Raw genomic sequence first — 19,053 nt, forward strand, 5'->3', positions numbered from 1 at the left:
AGGAGAGGCAGGCCCCTGTAACAAATGGTTTCCTGTAAACAGTTCTGTCCCCTCTTGAGAAGTGTCAGATGTGTTGTGAGCGCTGCAAACACAAGCTGCCCAGCAGCTCGCATGTAAGTGTGCGGCGGTGCTTTGAGGCCACCCTCAATTAGCGAGGCGTGCCTATGACTTCAGGATTGTTTTGTTGTTGTTGTCCTGGACTTTTGGTTCTGTGTATTTCCTCAAGGTGCTCAGGTGGAGAAAGGTTTTCACTCTGATCGTGTCCAAACTGATCTCACATGAATAAATTTACTTTGACTTCATCTGGGGTAATTCTTCCGTGTGCTTCATTCCACTCTCCTCGATGTGGTTCTGCTGAGCGTGCTTCTCTTCCTCCTCATTATAGGCCTAGGTCTAACAGCTGCTTTTCACTCAGCTGCTGCGAAGACCTGAGCCCTGACTAGTGCTGAAACCAAACCCTGATCCCAACCTAAAAGGGGGACCGTGTTCCCACATGCTGCGGTTTGGCACTCTTCCTGATCAGTCTCACGAGAAGCTTTGTGAGAGTCCCCTAACAGAGATGCCCATAACAGTGTAATTAATGGTCTGAAATGAAGAAGCCAGAACACATACTTGGTTTTATTTATTTGTTTGTTGAGCTGCATGTAGAAGTCAGGTGTTCTTCCCTTGAAATTAAACGTGCCACGCGGCTGCTGGCCCTGCTCTGCCTTCTCTCCTGTGGCTTGTTTCTTTAAACACCAATCCACACCTACGCTTAGCTGTGTTTAAATGGACACAGCGGGGAGCTTTGTAATTGTGTTTGTGTTTTATAGTTTACCGTAAATTCAGAGTTGAGCACAATACCGGATTGCTGGAGAAACCCCCATGCCTGCACGTTCCGGTCCCTCAACTCCAAGTAGTTTGGTGGTGCTATGATGCTACTCCTCAAGAAAAGTGACAATTCGTATTTTTACCCCTTTTCTGTCACTTTTTTTTTTCTCTATTCATGAGGAACTTTCTAGCCTACTCTGGAGGTACTCTAAGGAGTAGAGCTTTGCTTGAGTATCTATTTGAAAATGCTGATAGTAGCAGTCCCCATCACCGCCACTGTGACTGCGTTCTCCAGAGCCCAATGTCTGGGCAAGCAGAAGTGTAGGAATTACTTAACTTCAGAGTGCAAAGGAAGCGCATTAGGAACCGATCTCTAGGCGTTTGGTTGTAGCCTGGGATGTGACAGACTGTCTGACCAAACTGGTTATGAAAGAAAAGGTGTGCCTCCGCCCCGTAATGCTTTTCCGTATCAAGGAAGGTCCTTGCAACAGACGCCCTACAAGCAATGCTCCTGCGTCCTGGTTTTCATAGGGGACTGGAACCCGATGGGACGGAAGTCTGCCCGGTGGCAGTATCACAGTGCTCTCCAAAGGGGGAAGAGCTGGGCTTCTGCTCTAAGTGCCGGGCAGCCTTAGAGAGCGTGTGAGCTGCCTGTCCTCGCCAAACCCAGAAGAGCGGCTTTCCCTTCTGCAGGGAAGCGGGAGGAGAAGCAGCAGTGTGCTTTAAGGGTTGTTGCTTTCTCCCTGAGATAAAAGGAGAAAGTATCTATTTCGAGATAGGCCCACAGCTCTCGCCAGTAAAAGCACTAGCTGTTCAGGAATGTCTCAGACACACCACTGATCACTTACTCTTGTGTAATTTTGCCCTCTATCCGGCGGTGGCCAAAGTGCTCTGCCAAGCCTATTTGCAATTTCTCCCCCCTTCTTTTCTAACTCAGAGTGCCTACGGGGATGTTTTGGGTTCTGTATTGGAAAAGTTTTCTAAGGCACAGCATGCCCACCTTCCTACATCTTTGTCAAGCCTTATCAGCCTGAAAACTGTTCTCTGAAGGCTGTAAATACAAGCTCTTAGACCATTTTGTGGGGTTGGATCTGGGGGGTGTGTGTTATGTACAAGCCCATGAAAGCATCTTGGTTCTATTAAAGCCTTTCTTAAATGAGAGTTGCTTAGATGAATATTTAGAGTAATGCAAAGAAGAAGAATTTGGGTGATTGCTGTGAATGTTCCCTCTGGTTCTCCTGCGCTGGTGATTATGTCTGTGTACATGTCTGGATCCCTGGAGGTTCTCCTGGAATGTCCCCTTTGGCCTCCTCCGTAACAGCGTAGAGGTGTCTATGAAAACAAACGCAGCGGGCAAATCCAAATGTACTCCTGGAGCATGGGAGCAGATAGCAAGCTTTGTGGTGCTCTTGTTAGGCTTAAGGTTACTGCCAGGAGAAGGAAGATTTCTGTCTGAGATTACAGAAGCCCAGGTAAACTGTTTGAGGACAACCTATCTTGTTTCTGAACAGTTTTTAAAGCAGCGATGGCAGTTGACGGACCTCTAGGTGAATTGGTGAAGTCTGTGTCCATTGGTGGTGTTGCTCGGTTGCGAAGGATAGGAAATCCATACACCACCACGTCTTGTCCTTGTGGCCCATATAAGTAACAATATAATCCAGAGCATACCAGTGGAATGACAGCAGATAAGGATGAGGTTACTGGGATGTGCTATTTAAATCTTCTTTCTTTATAATGTGGTAAGCAAAGTATTGGTGATTTGGGATGAGTTGATTTCTCTGGGCTCTTGGATTCCAACACTAGCTCAGAGAACTCCTACACCTAGAGACCTACATCCTCACTCTTTTTCCCGTTTTCCAGGTGGGACCAGTTTCCAGAAACTCACTCATCTGCTCTGGGGTGCGTGGCAGAGAAAAGCAACAACATTGGGCTGACAAAAGCTGGTGCTTGCCTGCAGCGAGTGCCAAAGATGACAAAGCAATTGGGTAATAGCTGACTGTCCTATTCAGCCGGAAGGATGGGAGTATGCGAGAGGCAATTTCATCGGGGCTGGCTCCACTATCCATTCACCTCTTCTTCAGCCTCCTGGCCCTCTGCTGTAACTCTTGCATCCTTCTGGGAATATTAATGTTTCTTTTCTTCCAGTCAGAAGCAGGTTCATCCCAGGACTGCTTATCAAGGCATGGCAGCAAGTAGGGTAGACAGCACAGGGCTGTGGTTCCTGCTGTTGAATGCAAAGGAGCTGTTACGTGAGGAGAGATGCAAAGGTGGGAGCCCTGCCTGCAACAGCAGGCATGCGTCAGCATTGCACCAGCACAAGTGATTTCTGAATCAGTGCACACCTCCAAAACGTCAGGTGAGCGCGTGTGCAGGGCTGGTAGGGTCTCTGCTGGAGGTGGCTTTTCACTGCTTAGCTTTGTTTCTGTGCCCATCTGCGATGCTGTTCTGGGCTACTGGAGCTCCCAGGCCCTTATTTAAGCACCATCTTGTCCCTGTGTGCTCAGGCAGCATCAGGGCCGGTTTCCCTGAGGGAAGGAGGAGGGTGTGGGGGGAACGTGGAGCCATGGCCCCAGCAGCTGGGTGCCACCCTGGTTCTGAAGGACTCTGGCCTTTGCTCCCAGATGGCGAAATCCAGACTGTTTTATGCACCTGGTTCTGCTGTACTTTGCCACTTGCTTTGGCCGCTGTTTTGCTCTCAGTTGGATGAGGATCTCTGCCTGTCTTCTGCGACTTCGCTGACTGCAGTTTTCTCAGCTGCCTTCTCTTCTTAGGAAGGGAGCAGGGAGTCGCTTTGGGGTGTTTCTCATAAGTCAAAGTCTTGGTTTGCCAGACTTGCTCTTTTCTTCCTACTTTGACTGTTTCACCTCAGGTTACCTGTTCAGTCTCAAATGTGCAGGGCCGGATTCCTCCCTCTTCTGTCCCCAGTCCCTTTTCTTTGCTCCAGCCTTTGTGGTAGCTTGTCTCCAGGCCTAGAAAAGGAGCCAGTATTTTCTGTGCCAACAAAGTGAGCATTGTAATGCAGTTGCAGAGTGGGTGGATGTGATTGCCGACAGACGTATTCCTTCTGCTAGGGTGTGGATTAAAGCTCAAGGTGACTTTGTTCCTGCATAAATTCACTAACTTTCCCCAGGGAACCGAAGGGGCAGGGGTGGGAGGGGAGAAGTATGATAAATGAAAGTTTCGGAAGGAAATGCACTTACATAGCACGCACTACGAAAGCATAAATGTGTGCTCTGTGAGGAGCTTTCAACATAGCTTAAGGTAGCACTCCATGGATTAAAAAAACCGCCCAGGACGATGTTTAGCTGAGAAGTTGAGCGGGGCTCTCTGCAGGCTGCTATCCCGGTGTAATTGCCTGGGTAAGTGGATTAGCAAGCAGCAGCGTGGCTTGTTCAGGGTTAGGCAGGCTTCGAGGGGAGCGAGGAGGGCACTGTTCCTCGCAAGAGGATGAGACGGAGGCAGGCAGCCTTTGCTGCTCTCTACCAGTCAGACCTGTTCGACACTGAAAGCTGTGGCAGACAGTGGGGTTGTCATCGCGTGCGCTCGCTGGGAAGGGTCCCATGGAAACAGTTCCTTTCAGAGCTATCACTTGTCCTTATCTGCCGCGAGGTGGGTATGGTGACAGCAAATCACATCTTGGGACACTTCTTCTCTGCCTTTGTTGCCATGGGAATCAGTGTCTTCCGCAGCTTTGTCTTCTGTGAAAAAAGAGAAGTGCTGTTACCTCCCCTGGCTCACCCACCAAAATGTGTCGAGGATGAGAGGGGTTGTGGTCAGCCACGTCATGCCTGGAGCAAAATGTTCGTGCCAGGGACGGGGCTGCGAGGTTGCTTGTCTTAAAATCTCATCCGGCCATGCACGTCCCTCTGCGGTAGTTACCACGTCTACGTTACATGGTGGTGGTGCAGAGCACAAAGCGGTGAGGCACACTGGCCCAGGTAGCCCTGCTCCACTCGCCCTGGGTGTCAGACCAGAACTATCTGACCTTGCCAGAGTAACAGGGCTGGGACCTGCCCTTGCACCCACTTCGCAGTTAGGTGGAAGAATCTGGATCACGCAGACGTCTGACACGCCAAAACATGACGTCGTTCCAAAAGTCTGGCACGGCCCAGGGGTTCTAACGCCCATCCAGCAGGGACTCAGGTGCGGTCCCCTGCCTTTGTGGGAGAGGGAGGCTGGAGGGGGGGGCAGAGGTGCACCAGACTGGTGGGGAGAGGTGCTGTGTTTCGGCTCCCTCCCCAGGTTACTGAGCAGCCCCCGGCAGGGATGTGGGAGCCACGCATATTTCGTAGGAGTTTGAAAGCGTGTGGTATTTTTACTCCTCCTGGTCCTTCATAACCAGGAGGCGAAGGCACTGCGGAGCCTCTGAAGGGACCCAAGGAGTTTCCAGGGAGCGGGACCCCCGTCGGGAACCCAACCCAGGATCTGCATCTCTCCTGTGCTTCAGCTCATGGCCAAGCCCTGTCGAGTCTGGTAGGGAGAAAAGGGAAAATGCATTTACAAAGCGAACCTTAACTCTTAGGGGAAACCGTTTGGTCCCTGGAATTTCCCATGCTGTATGGGGAGCCAAGGCTCTCGCTCTCAACTATCCTGAGGTGATATGAGAAATCAGCTCGGTTCAGAGAGCTCCCCGCCTTTGTACCATGCGTCTCGCTCCTTCCTCCCAGCCCTCGCTTGTGTCATTTCTTTAGATCGTAACCGATCTCTATTTTAGTTACGCTTCTCAAGTGGATTCCGATACCAAATTAAAAGATATTTATCTGCCCCAAACTCCTACGAAATGAAGAAGTGGTGTTATTTCCATGGTACGAATGAGGAACTGAGTCAGAGGGAGGCTAAATGACACATCCGAGGTTACCCAAGAGGGCCGAGCGCTGCTGGGAACCGAATCTGGCTGTTCCTCTCCCCGCCGCCAGAGCCCTTGCCCTCCGTGGCGCTGGACGTGGGGCATCGCCCAGCTCTGCCTCCGGCCTTCCATCTCGGCCTGGGCCCTTGGACTCTGAAACGAGCCATAAATGCAATCAGCCTCTTTCAAGGGGAAAGAGTGATTTATCTCAAGCCCTAAACTTTTGGCACTGGAATTAAAAGTAGAATTTGAACTGGCCTGTGTAAATAACCCCACAATTACAATCCAGCGCTTTTGCTTAGACTTTGGTGTTTGTGCATTTGTTTTGCTTAGACTTTCCCTGGGGAAGTGGCTGTGATGCCTCCAATTGACAAAAGGTTCATATTTGTCCCGAAGTTGACATGGGTTTTGCAGCTAAAAATACCGCACGCTTTCAAACTGTGCTGCTGCATGCGATGCAAAGAGTCTCCCTGATGATCGGTCATTCAAGTTAGAATCAGTTAAGTGTAGAAATATAGATGGGAAATGTGGAATTCTGGAGCAGCAGGAGAAAAAAGGCCGTAACAGTTTAACCTGGGATGGAATTAAACATACAATTGTCTCTCAAAAATATGTGCAAGTGCTGTATTTTTAAATATATAAAATATCTATGTAATAAGCTGTTTTAAATGAGTCATTCAAAAATGCAGGAAGTTTCACTTTCTCGTCTAATAGATGCGTGTTTCTGTGTTTACCCTTTTGCATATGTATGAGTATACACGTATAAATACCTGAAATGCTCACACTGTTGTAGCTAGAACAGTTCTTCCGTATTTCTCCCTCTTCAAGTGGCGTTGGTTAGTCTTCAAGGATATTAATCACAAAATCCACTTTAACTTGTGGACCGCTAATTTAACAGAAAGGGGCTTTGATTACAGCTTGAAGCTGTTTTCGTTGCCCTTGACCTCTGTCCATGAAAAGGGCCTTCTTGGACGTTGTCAAGAATATTGAAATAAAATGATGGGATAAAAACAATGAATACTAATGAGTCACCACGAAATACCGTCAATGGGATATGCTGAGCTCCAACTCGGCTCGGTCTGGCTACCTATGCATCATCGCTGAGTTCTTCGAAATGTCCCGCTGCAAACGGCTGATGCAGCTAACCACAGTGAAATGGTACAACTTCAAAGCTCTGGGAATAATAAAAGTCATGTCTGCCACTGTCTGCTTACTCACCCTTGAAACAAGCCTGTATGAAAGCAGCAGAGAGCGATTTAGGCTCACAAACAAAATGACTCACAGGCTGTGATGTGTTAGAAATTAGTCATGTTTCGGTCTGTCCTTCTGATTTTGTTCAGCAGCTCTCTGCGGTGCCTCGGCCTCCGCCTGCCGTCCTCGAAGTCGGGCAAGACGGGAGAAGCAAGGAGTGATGGGGGCGGAGGGGCTCCTCCAGAAAGGAAAATTGAGCCCTCCGGGCTGCCCCACCGCATGTGGGGGGCGCACGGTCCGGCGCTGGCAGGCAACCCTCGGTGCCGGCATGGCCATGCCGTTGCCTCTGGTTGGGGATTTGCACGGTGACCCGCTGCTGAGGGCTGAGATTCGCCAGCGCTGCCAGCAGGCAGGAGCAATGAAGGTTGGGAAGCGCCGTTGGACAGGGTGTTTGAACGCACAAAGGGATGCTTTATTGGCCCGGGGCTTCTCATTCAGCGGCTTCCCCGGCGTGGACACCTCCTCAGGGAGGTCTTTTACCTTTGCCAGAAGAAAGGAGGGAAAGGTCGCCCCATTGTTCTCGGGCTTCAAAATCGCTTCCCCTCCCTGAAACTGTGTGGCCAGTGGGGTGCTGCTTTGGTGGCGTTTTTCTTTCATGAGTCTGGGGGTGGGTTAGTCCGATTTCCAGACACCTTCCTCCAGCCTTTCCCTTATTGTACAGCCATACACTTCTGCCGACAGGCAATAAACCAGCAGTTAAAACCAAACCCCTTTTCTGGCTGGCTCCGTGAGCCCCCCATCCCCCTTCCTCACTGCTGCGGGGCTCAGCCCTGCCGTGCTGCTTTTGAGGACGGGTGTACAGAGGTGCATTCATTGCGGCCACAGCGTTTGCTGGAGGTGGGAGCTTGGTGGCTGCCGTGCCCAGAGCCCTGCCCGGTGCAGCTTGCTTAACCCAGGAAGCCACAGATACCGTGGGCCAAAGCCAGGCCTTTTCCTCCGCTTGTTCTGTCCTGGGAGCCCACGAGGCTGCTGGCATTTCGACCCGCTGTCCATGAGAGTGGAGCCCCCGTGTATGGCGGCGTGGGCACCCATCACGTATGGGATACCGGCGCTGGGGTGAGCTGTGGTGGGAAACAGCTGAGGGAAATGAGCCTGGGGGTGCAACACCATGCAGAGGTGGCACCTCGCTGTCCTCACCCTCAGAAACAAGGTGCCCAGCACACAGAGAGGGAACAACGACGCTGCGGCAGCGCCGGTGCCACGCTGGGAATGTAAAGGGCCTGAGCAGTGGGTGGGTTGATTTGTGGGATGTGCAGCAATATATTTTCCCTAGCGCTGTGGGTGTCCTGGGTTGTAAAGCATGCTGAGACTGCCAGGTGCTCTGCCGGAGCCCGGTTCTTATCAATCTCTCTTTCTTTCTGCCCAGTACCCGGACGCAGGGGACACAACCTGAGCAGTGGTGCGGCAGAGCACAGGGGATGCCCACCCTCCCGGCGCGTCCCCCGGGCACATCCGCCGACAGACAGGGTGCTGCACGGACCCCACCTAAAGCTCACAGCCGTCAGGGCAAGAAAACCTGTGTCGGCTCCCGTCTTTCAAATCTGAGCAGAAGGGCAATCCCGGTGCAACGGCTGTTTTTAATCAATGAGAGGACATCTCGCAGGTGAGGCCAGCTCCCCACCGTGGGGGCCTGCAAAGGGACCCCCTCCAAGGGGGTTACCCAGCGCTGCCAGCACAGACCCAGAGACCCGTGTTGAGTTTGGACTGCTTTAATGTCTAACAGGTGCAGGTGCATCTCCGCAACACAGGCGGCGGAGCAGAAGGCTGGCGGTAGTCAAAAGAGAAGGGGTTTTACAGCGCGTGCTGCAGGCGCTTTTTGAAATGTTAATATCACATCATCTTGCTTCTACTCTTCTGAAGCAGTAAAGCCCAACTCAAGCAAAAATCTTCTGTTGGAGCTAATGAGAGTCATACGTATCAGTCTTTTCAGCAGCTAGGAATTAATACAGAATATTTTATCCTTTAAAATGCTGGGCAAACATTAACTAATCCTCTCAACACCCTTCTGGGGTAGGTAAATATTATTCTCTCCCAGGTGCAGAAACTAAAGGGGAAAAGTTATGTGATTTGCTTAAAGCCACAGAGGGAATCAGGTGGGGGTAGAGATGGGGGGGAGGTTTTTTATAGCCTGTGCCTGTGATTGGGCTTATTGCAGGTGCTGCCTCTCGGCCTGCGTTGTTTTATAAAGTCATTGTGGTGGTGGGGAAACATGCTGGTGTCTCCTTAGCACTATAAGGAGCGGAGCAGCTGATGCACAAGCATGCCTGCTGCTGTGCAAACCAGCGATGCTTCAGGGTCTGTCCAGAGCACAAACGAAAGGATGGGCTTTTTGGGACAGGGTTTTCAGGGACCGCACGGCTCTGCAAAAGTTCTCTTGCTTTGAAGTCAGTAGTTTTGCCTTCAAGGCAGGACTTAATGCCATTAAAAGCTTGTCGCTTCCAGGCTGAGCTTGCCATGGGGGCTGCCTCTCAGGGGGCTTAGCCCCAAGTAGCTCACCTTTAAAGTGGGTGATAAATGTTGTCTGCAGAGCTGGTCTTGTTTATCTTTGGGATTTACATCGCAGATACAGTGGCGGGACGGCCTTGTGTTTGCAGACCTGGAGGGAAAGCTGAGTGCCTGCTCCTGCCAGCCTGACCTGATTAGGGGGCTGCTGCCGTGGGTGTCAGGGTGCTGCTGCTGCCCTCGGGATGAGGGTGGCTTTTGGGAAGCCAGCGCCCAGTGCTCCTCGGGACACTTGCCTCCTCTTCTTCACAGCTGGGATTTTAAATGTCCTTGTAGCGAGGGGTTTTTCTTGTTGTGCTTAATTGCACCACACTAACCTCTCCCTGCTCCCATTCCCATGGTGTGTTGGCTTGTCTCCTTGCTTGTTTTCCCATCTCTGACCCGGCCAGGGCTTCAGTTCACAGGCGATCAGATAAAATTCAATGGAAATGTTTGTGTGCAAAGCAGCTCTCCGGCTGCAGGGTCCTTGCCTGCAAAGATAAAGGTCACCTATGTGCCTCCGAGGTAGCGCTGGGGTTTACCAAGTGTTTACCCAGCGGACTGTGACCGCGGCCACCTCAGGGCAGTCACCATCCATTGGAAAGCCCTTGTTTGTCGTCCCCTGATCTCATTTTGGATCAGGTCCGAGGCAGGGCCGCTTAGTCGGGGTCTGTTCCCGCGTGATGGGCTGCTGGGGAAGGCTCCTGTCTCTGCTGCGTAGTGCCTGGGCTCTTTTAATTAGAGGCACATGGTTTATTATTTAAAAGAATATGCTTTCCCGGTCATTTGTTAGGATCTTGTATCTGAGAGTGCTGCAGCTTGTGAGCCTTAAATTAAGCCATATGAAGAACATTGAGCACCTCGGGAAGGGGGTGCTGCAGAACCGGAGCCTATTGTTCTCGCCCTGAATTGCAGGGAAGCTCTTTCCCCGCGCCGGCTCTTTTACTTGTTAGCCAACTAATACACACGGCGGTTTGTTTCTGTCTCCATCTGTTCCAACTTCAGTTTATTCACGGCTCTGTAGGTATTGTACACTCTGCTGCTTTTTTTTTTTTTTTGATGGGAGAGCCTCCCCTTTTCATGGTTCACTTATTCATTTTGTAGGTCTCTGGCTTCCTTGTCAAGTTTTCTCTTTTGTTGTATTAATTGGCCTTAAATCTATAGTCAGGTGCTGCGCGCGTGCTTCCCATGTACACCTTAACCATCTGCTGTGTTTCATCTCCATGGCACCCAGGCCAAATTCCAGCTCTGGTAATGACATCCTGCCTCCCCGTGTTTTCCCTGCACTTTTAATTGGCTTTAGCTCACTTTTTTTTTTTCCTGTTCTAATGTGCCCCTCCACTCAGTGGCGGGGAGAGGTGGACTTGAGTGGTGAGGGGCTCCAGGCTGCCGGCACCCACCTGGGGGCAAGACGTCTGGCAGCCGGCAGCTCTCCTGCCCGCGAGGAGCAGCCACAGCACAACTTGATGACTGGAGAGCAAAATGGGGAAAACATTAGCTTGGAAACAAGATGCACATTTTCAGCACTGAAAGCAGTTGTATGATTTTCGGAGGCATGTAGTGAACTTTGCGTTTCCCTGACGTCTCTTGCAGGAGAGTAGGTGGCTTTCTGAAACGGGTAATGCCATTGCCTTCTGCCATTGCCTCCTGCCTGTCCTTCTGTCTAAACAGATCAGCTGTGGTTCCTGGAGGAGGGCAGGGCAACTCCTGATAATGTTTACCTCTGGCCTTAACACTCCTAGATCTTGATACCTTTGGAGTAAAACCCGATGTGCCCAAGTGATCCCAGAGAGTATTGAAGCTCCAGGAGTCTCACTGGTGCTTTCGCCTGGCTTATCTGACACTTTAATAGCGCAACAGTTGTTAGCTTTACAACCGGGTTTCGGGAGGACGAGACTGGTGTCTGTGTTTCGGAATTGCTCTGTGCAGCACGTGTTTTCCTGGGGGAGAGAGCAGGTACTTGCTACTCTCTTTTTCCGTCTTTTTTTAAATGTATTTATTTTTTTAAATACTGGATTCTCATTATTGTCGAAGAGATTCTCTGATGCTCAAAACTCACTTAAAAGCATGGTCTGAACTTCTTATGCACTTTGCCTATCCCTTGCCAGCCTGGAAGCTTTCTCTTCTCTCTGCTAATCCTTTTACTTCCAGTGACAGCCCCAGCCGTGGGGGTGAGCCTCTGGCAGGGCTCCGTCTCGCCTGCGCTCTCCGACTGGGAGTCCTTAATGCTACAGCCCGGCTCCAGTTGTCGCGCCGAGTCCTGTACTGATGACTGTGGGCACCCAGACGGGAGGGAGGGAGGGAGGGATGTCCTCCCGCTGTTACTGCTTGCTGCTTATCATCTAATCTCAGTTTTATTGGAACAACTTGTGCGGTTTAATGTCAACGGTCAGAACTCTGCCACCTCGGTGTGGTTAGCTGCCCGTTTGTATTGTTTTACGTGGGGCAACCTGTCAGGGGGTTTCTCCCTGGCTATCACCTCGGTGGGAGTTCAGGGCAGGGACCCGTTCCTGCATCCTTACCGGTGCCGTCCCGGGGGCCCCACTGCTGCCCATGGAGGGGCCTCCGCATTGGGATTTCCATGGGCATCTGCATGTCCTGCTTTCAAGCATTGCCAAACAGGAGAAACGGTGACCATGTCCTTCGTGAGGGCACTGGCCAAGAGCCCCAGGAAGGGGCCATGCCCTTCGGGATCCCCCCCGAGCCTGCCTCCCCTCCTTTCCTTTCCCGGCAGGAAACCCAGCGTGCTCTGCAGATCGCGCTGTGAACTCTTAGAGGAGACCGAAATCGCCATTGTGCCCATCCTGCCCAAATCCAGTATGCTCTTCATGTGAATTGGAGGTTCCCAGGTGCTTTCTGAGGCTGCGTGCAAGGGCTGTGCTTTGGACCACGTGCCCCTCCGTTTCCTCGGCGTCGGGTGGAAGCCAGACCGTTTCCCCCATCGCAGGGCGGCTTGTAGGGGCAAACAGTCCTGGTGGCCAAGGCGAGGGACTAAATTGGATGGCAGGGCCAGGTGCCCAACGAGGGGCTGGGGCCGAGGCGTGTGCCGCAGTCTCTGGCCAGGGCCACCACCAGACTCTTGCCAGCTCTGCCTCTGTTATTAGGTGAATTTATCCATGCTCAATTAACTTCCTCCCTTTACCTTTCATACAGTCTTGTGTGCAGGTTATGGGATGGGTTGGGACTCTCATGTACTTTTAAATGTTGGTAAAATATGTATAAAATGAAATACCCCCATGCCTTTGTGCTTGTTGGCACTTGGCTACCCAGTCAGTAGCACTCTTACCGCTTTCATGGCAGTCTGGGTGCACAACCCGGTGCTGCTGGCGCCCACTGAGAAGGTGGGTGCCTGCTGAGGATCGCAGCAACACCTGCCTCTTATACAGCTTTTTGTAGCAGGTAAAATCTTCCTGGTCGAGTGGAGGACCAGTGGTGGAGGCTGGGCTGCAGGCAGCCGCTCAGAAGCAGGGCAGCGATTGGCATCCCCTTTTGCTTCGGTAGGCAAAATGTCTGCAGGACTTCCAATGCCTTGGAAATGCCAAAGGAAGGATTGGGACTGTGGGAGTATTCAAGGGAGGGTTGCCACATGAAGTTATGTCACCTCATGGGCTTCTGTGAACCAGCGGAAAGAACGTCAGGGCTTGTCCTTGCAGAAGTCCTCTCGCCCTGTTCTGCACAGACTTTCCCTTGAAACAGCAGTAAGCCGCCTGCGCTCCTGTCCTTCTAGCAGTGGAAGATAAAGTACTTGTACTGATGTCTCCCCTAGCAAACCAGCATTGAACGCGTAGGGAGAAAGACCAGTTCTTATCAATGAACAATGCAGTACAGCTAGCAATAAAACCACCATCAGTGAATAACCCTGCAACCCCCAATCCAACAAAGTCCTTGGAGTATTATATATTATTTGTCTTTTGAGCCTTAAGGTCTTTGTGAAGATGGTGTCCCGCTTGGCAAGGTGTTAAGCATGCGCACATGGGTGTATAGGAAAGTGTCTGCCCTGAAGTATTTAGAGTCCAAGTGCACAAGACAGATGGCAAGGGGCAGGGGAAAGGAAGGGCTATGGATCCCCTTTCCCTGGCAGGGAGCAGGCTGATTACAGGACAGACTTTTCTAATAGTATTTGGAAGCACGGAGATGTAGGGAGGAGGTTTCCCTGATGAGTCGCTTGCTGGGACGCTTCTTAGCATGGCCTTTGGTGCATCTCTGTGTGATTAAATGTCCTTGAAAATTCAGTCTTTGACTTGTGAGACTTGGGAGTTCAGCATGAAGTCTCTGACTCTGAAGTAGTCTTTTAACTGTGGCAGCATCTTTCATTTGCTACGAGGTAAGACTTCTAGATCAGCAACATGTTGGGTCAGATTTGATTGTTTCAAATGCATGGGTTGGGTTACCAGTGTAGCGGGTTAGTACTTTGCTTGTGTCCGTCCCCCCTGTAAGTCTAATTTCGGTACTGATGGAACAGTTTGTGAATGTTAATGGATTTATCACTGCTCCCACTCCTGTGAGAGAGAGAAGTGGTTTTCACATTTTACAAGTAGATGGTGTGGCATAGGAGAAATAAGTTTTTTTTTACTCAGTGTCAGAGAAGAAAGCGTTGGCATGGTGTTAGCACTGCCTCAGGTGGGCAGCATCCTGCCTCCCCAGCGGGGCTGCTTACAGCAGGGAGCAGAGGTCCCCTTGGTTAAGGACTGAGCCGGTGCTCCCTTCTCCTGCCCCTTTCCTCGTTCCCACAGATCGGATCAGCCCTCTGTGCCATGGCCTGTCACCTGATTTATGGGAGTCATAAACTGCAAAGCAGAAAGAAATAAAAATACTAAACACTTAGTTTTTTAAAAGGCCAACAGCGCATTGAAGTCTTGGTGATAATTTGCTCATAAAGAAATATTATGCTTCAGATCATAATCCCGGGCTGCAGATGGAGGCTGAGATCTGGCCTGACTCTCTCCCACTTAGGCTGTAAAAGGAAGGGAATGGGATGAAAAAAAACACATAGCATGTGGGGATTAGGTTTGGCTATCTTGCTGTCCATCACCTCCCATGCCTGGGAGGTCGTGTGGAGAAGTGCCGATGCTCTCCAGCAAAAAACCCTTGTCCTCTGCTGGAGGGACAGCGGGCTCACGGAGGGGTGGGAAGCGAGAAGAGCGGGGAGGATAAAAATCCACGAGCAGCAGTCAAACAACTGAGATTTGTAGGCTGTGTGGAAGTGCCCAAACTGTTGAGTTGAGGGCTGTTCCCCTTGGACTAAGCAGGGGGTCTTGCCTACTTTAACTGTGATATTTTCAGCCTGGCAAGACCACGCTTGTTGGTGCTGCTTGGGCAGCAGTTGCCTTCAATAGTTGTTGCTGAACACTGATTTTTGGTCAATGCAGATGGGTGTCTCTGTTTCCAGTGGTGAAAATCAGCCCCCAGCCAGCACAGCACCTGTAAGAGCGGAGAAGCAGTAGGTACAACTGAGATTTGTAGGCTGTGTGGAAGTGCCCAAACTGTTGAGTTGAGGGCTGTTCCCCTTGGACTAAGCAGGGGGTCTTGCCTACTTTAACTGATATTTTCAGCCTGGCAAGACCAAACGCTTGTTGGTGCTGCTTGGGCAGCAGTTGCCTTCAATAGTTGTTGCTGAACACTGATTTTTGGTCAATGCAGATGGGTGTCTCTGTTTCCAGTGGTGAAAATCAGCCCCCAGCCAGCACAGCACCTGTAAGAGCGGAGAAGCAGTAGGTACATGAGCAGGTTAGACCTTAAGAGGCGTCAGTGTTTGATTGCTAGAGAGGTCTCCCGGCTGCCCCAGGCAGGGGCCTGCTCTGGGTGGATAAAATTCCTTTCTGGTTAAGCTTCCTGCTGCAAACACTGCCTGTGCCTATTTACCTGCTGGGCTTGCACCAGTGACTGGCACCCGGCGGCTAAAAGCAATGCATTTCTCCAAAGGAGATCAAGGATTTCATGGCCAGCTCAGTGCAGCCATATTTTCTCCTATCTGATCTTCTCCACTTTACCCTGTCAAAACCACCTATTAGTCAACTACCATCTCCAGTTAATCTTGCTGTGATGCTCCAGGGTTGCAGGAGGGCAGGAAGGCTGTCAGCAGTTTGTTTTTTGCCTTCTGTCCTTTCCTTACGTTCCGCTGGCAGGGAGGCTGCCGGCAGCGCTGCCTGGCGCCCTGAACAGTACAGAGCTCGGTTCCCTTTTTCAAGTCTTTTTCCGACAAGAAACTTCTCTTTAAAAGAGAACCTTGCTTTCTCAGATACACATCCTAAATGTGGTGATGTTGGGCCATTTATAGAGATGTGGGAACTGGGAGGAAATTATTACTTCTGGGTTTTTTTGGTTTTTTCCTTCTTTTTTTTTTCTCTCCCCCAGTAATCGAAATGAACAGATTTTCCAGGAAGTCCTAACTCTGCTCGGGGACTCATAATATCCATGAAGTCCACTATTCCAGCTCTGTTCCAGGTGCAGCCTCAGCAGTGCTGATTTATCACCTCCCCTTGGCCTGCTGGCCACGCTGCCCCTGACATTGCCCGCTATGCAATTTGTGGTGTTTGCGATGAGAATGCACTGCTAACTCGTACACAGCTTGGCATCCCTGTAACTCCCAGGTCCTTTTTCGGCTGGGCGACTACTCGACCAGTCTGTTCCCAGCCTGCGCTGACGCCTGGTGTTACTCCTCCCCAGGGCAGAGCTTTGCACTCCCCTTCCTGTGCTTCATGAGGTTCCTGTTGGCCCAAAACTCGAGTTTCTCAGGGTTGCTTTGGATCCTCAATTTGCTGAGAGTATGATCTTTCTCCCATACCACATTTAAAGGGTTTTTATCACTCCTTGAGAGCTACCGAGTTCAGCCTGGTTGTGTCTTAAAGGTTTGCTGGCGATCTCAGTAGACACGTTAACTGTAACCAAAGGGGCAGGGTACTGCATTTCAGCAAGGACTTTCTTAATTAAAGTAAGAAGGCTTTAACAAAAACAGATCCAAAGCTTAAGTAGCCTGGTTGAAAAGGGAATCAAGTATTTAACTTCTCCCGCAAAGATGCCACTTGTGCAATTCCCCAGTTGCTGGGGTGGTCCTGGGCTCGGCCGCGCCTGTGCTCCTGGGGCAGTAGATGCTCCTGCCCTCCTTGTGCAAGCAGGAGAGTTTCAAACACTTTATCAATCCCAGAGAAGAAAGGCATGAGTCTGGTTTAACTCCCCCTGGGAAAAAAATAACTTTGACCTTGTAAATTAATCCAGCCAAGAGTGTTCCCTCCTCTCCAGCCCTTTACAGTATTGAACGTTGTAGGAGAAACCTCTCTGGGAGAGAGGGCTCACAGGCTATTTCTCCTCTAGTTAGAACAGGCAGTTCATTATCTTGGAGAAATCAAAACTTTCAAAGCTTCTGGCTGCCCCCATCTTTCCCTTAGTGTTTCCTGAATGTTTAACAGCATCCCCTTTGCCTGTCTCCCAGAGACTGGGTTCCTCTTTGCGGTCAAGGTTTCTCTTTCCCTCCTCCTCAGTCACTAAGAAGCAAGGTCCTTGTTAGTACGTCTTTGCAGGGAAAACAAATGAGCGTGATGGCCAAACCACACCATTTCTTCTGGTAAGTGGCTGCAGAAGTGAAACTTTGTTCCTTTCTCCAATTGTATTTGCTTCTGCAAATGTGAGGGAGAAGGGGTGCTTTGTCCCACCAGACATGAAGTATACTTGGCAGTGTGGTGAATTTTTAGTGATGCTTTTTAATAATACACAGAAAGAAATCGGCTCTGAACTTCATTCCCCCCAGACCCGGCCTTTGATCAAAAGGCTGCAGGTGATGTGTCCTTGCAGATCTGGCAATAGGCACTGGTACCATCTGAAGAGCAATTAACATCTCGCTTCGAATAGGGCTAAAATAGTGGCCCTTTCTGGGTCAGAGTAAGCAATAGTTGCATGTTCACAACCAGTGCCAGAAGTGGTTGATAAATCACTGATCGCTCCAATAAAATGCTCAAACCCACTTCCAGGACCTTTACTTGGATGTTCTTAACTCTGACCTTCAGGGAGCACAGATACTTACAAAGAATAATACACAGATACTGTTCATTATAAAAGTACATAAATAAAAAGACTTTTAACAACAGAACTGTATGCTCTCTGGACATCCGCAGGTTTGGATAAGCAAGCAAGCAGGCTCGTGCATCGTTCTTTAAGTCGGTGTAGGCTTGTCTCTTGGGTATCAGGTCCAACGCTGTTACCTACGCTGGTTTGGGCAGCAGCTGCAAAGTGAATGAAACCTGTTTGGCTCTTTTGCTTGTGAGCCTGCTGGGAAGCTGTGGGTAGCAGAGGATGTTTGGCTGCTCCGCTGGTGGGGAGGTAGTTATAATTGCTGTGTAACCCCTTCTCACTGGGTAACTTGATCGCTGCAACAGGCGTGCACTGGGGTAAGTAGTGCCGATTCCAGGTCAGCCAGGATTGAAAGCATGCCACCTGCTCAGCGACTCTTTTGCTTTGATTTTCTTTCTGGTGTCATCCTGCCCAGTGATACCTTTGAAAGACTACATTTGCGGCTCCATCCATCAGCGCTTCTCTCCCAGGTTTGATCACTGGTGGGCTCTCGTCTTCCCCTCTGCTTTGGTTAGTAAGAACTTCCTTTCCTCTGTGCCTTTCTTGCATCTCCTCTGCGTGTAGCCTCGCTGCCACCAGTGGGGTGGGCTTTCTGCCCACCAGTGGGGTGACCACGTTCCATGTCTGCCAGGGCCACTCCCTTCCTCTGCCTCCGAAGGAACGGCTCCCTGGGAGCAGTGGTCAGCACAGCAGGCGGCGGATAGAAAATCATCCCTGGGATCTCCGAGTTTCTTTTAGAGGTGACCTGGCTTGTGTGGGCTTAATGGCCTGACAAGAGGCTGGCTGCAGGAACCACAGTAGTCCCCTTGCATGCGACTGTCCCCCGCTCCTGGGAGAAACAGCCCTGTTGCTCTCATCTGGTGCTGAGATGCAACGCTGAATCTGCCACCCGTCCCCGCTTGTCCAGCGGCAAATCAATTAATTTTCCAAGTGACATAGTCTATTGAACACTTCTTTAAATTAGGGCACCGGAGGCGTAATTTAGATTAGGGTTAAGTTCCAGCTGCAGGGGAGACACTTAAAACGTGCAGCGTGTGTGCTGACAAACCCGCTCATCTCACCGGAAAGCCAATAAATCTGCCTTCTCGGCAGAGAATTTCCTCCTAAACCTGGAGACCGTTTCAGGCTTTGCCGGGGCGCAGAGCTGTTCTGTCGCGAGAGGAGGAAGGAGCTGTGGCCTGATGGAGACGGGTGCAGTAGCTGAGCAGAGCTGACTCCTCAGGCACCGGGTGGTGAACAAACACGGTCTCATGGCCCAAATGCACAGTGGTGTGGTGGAGGTCTCTGTGCAGATGGGGTAAGGGGTGCTTTCTCTGGACATCTCTTTTATTCCTAGAAAACCTGTGCGACATGCTTTTCAAGTCTGCTGTTCCAGAAGAGCAACTAAACATGTGCTGAACTTTGGTCGTGCGAGTGTTGGCGTTAATAAGTTGCAAACTGACCCGCGTGCTCTGCGAGAGCTGAAGGTTGCCTGGGGAAATTCTCTGCTTTTCAGTAAGAGGCACCTCGTTACACCCCATCCCATTCTCATCAGCTTCATTAACTCAGGCAGCCTCTCCAGCTCAGGTGCCAAAACGGCACTTGTAGTCACTTTAGTTCAG

This window comes from Aptenodytes forsteri, unplaced genomic scaffold, assembly GCF_000699145.1.
Source record: "Aptenodytes forsteri isolate BGI_AS27 unplaced genomic scaffold, ASM69914v1 Scaffold56, whole genome shotgun sequence".
Classification (NCBI taxonomy): domain Eukaryota; kingdom Metazoa; phylum Chordata; class Aves; order Sphenisciformes; family Spheniscidae; genus Aptenodytes; species Aptenodytes forsteri.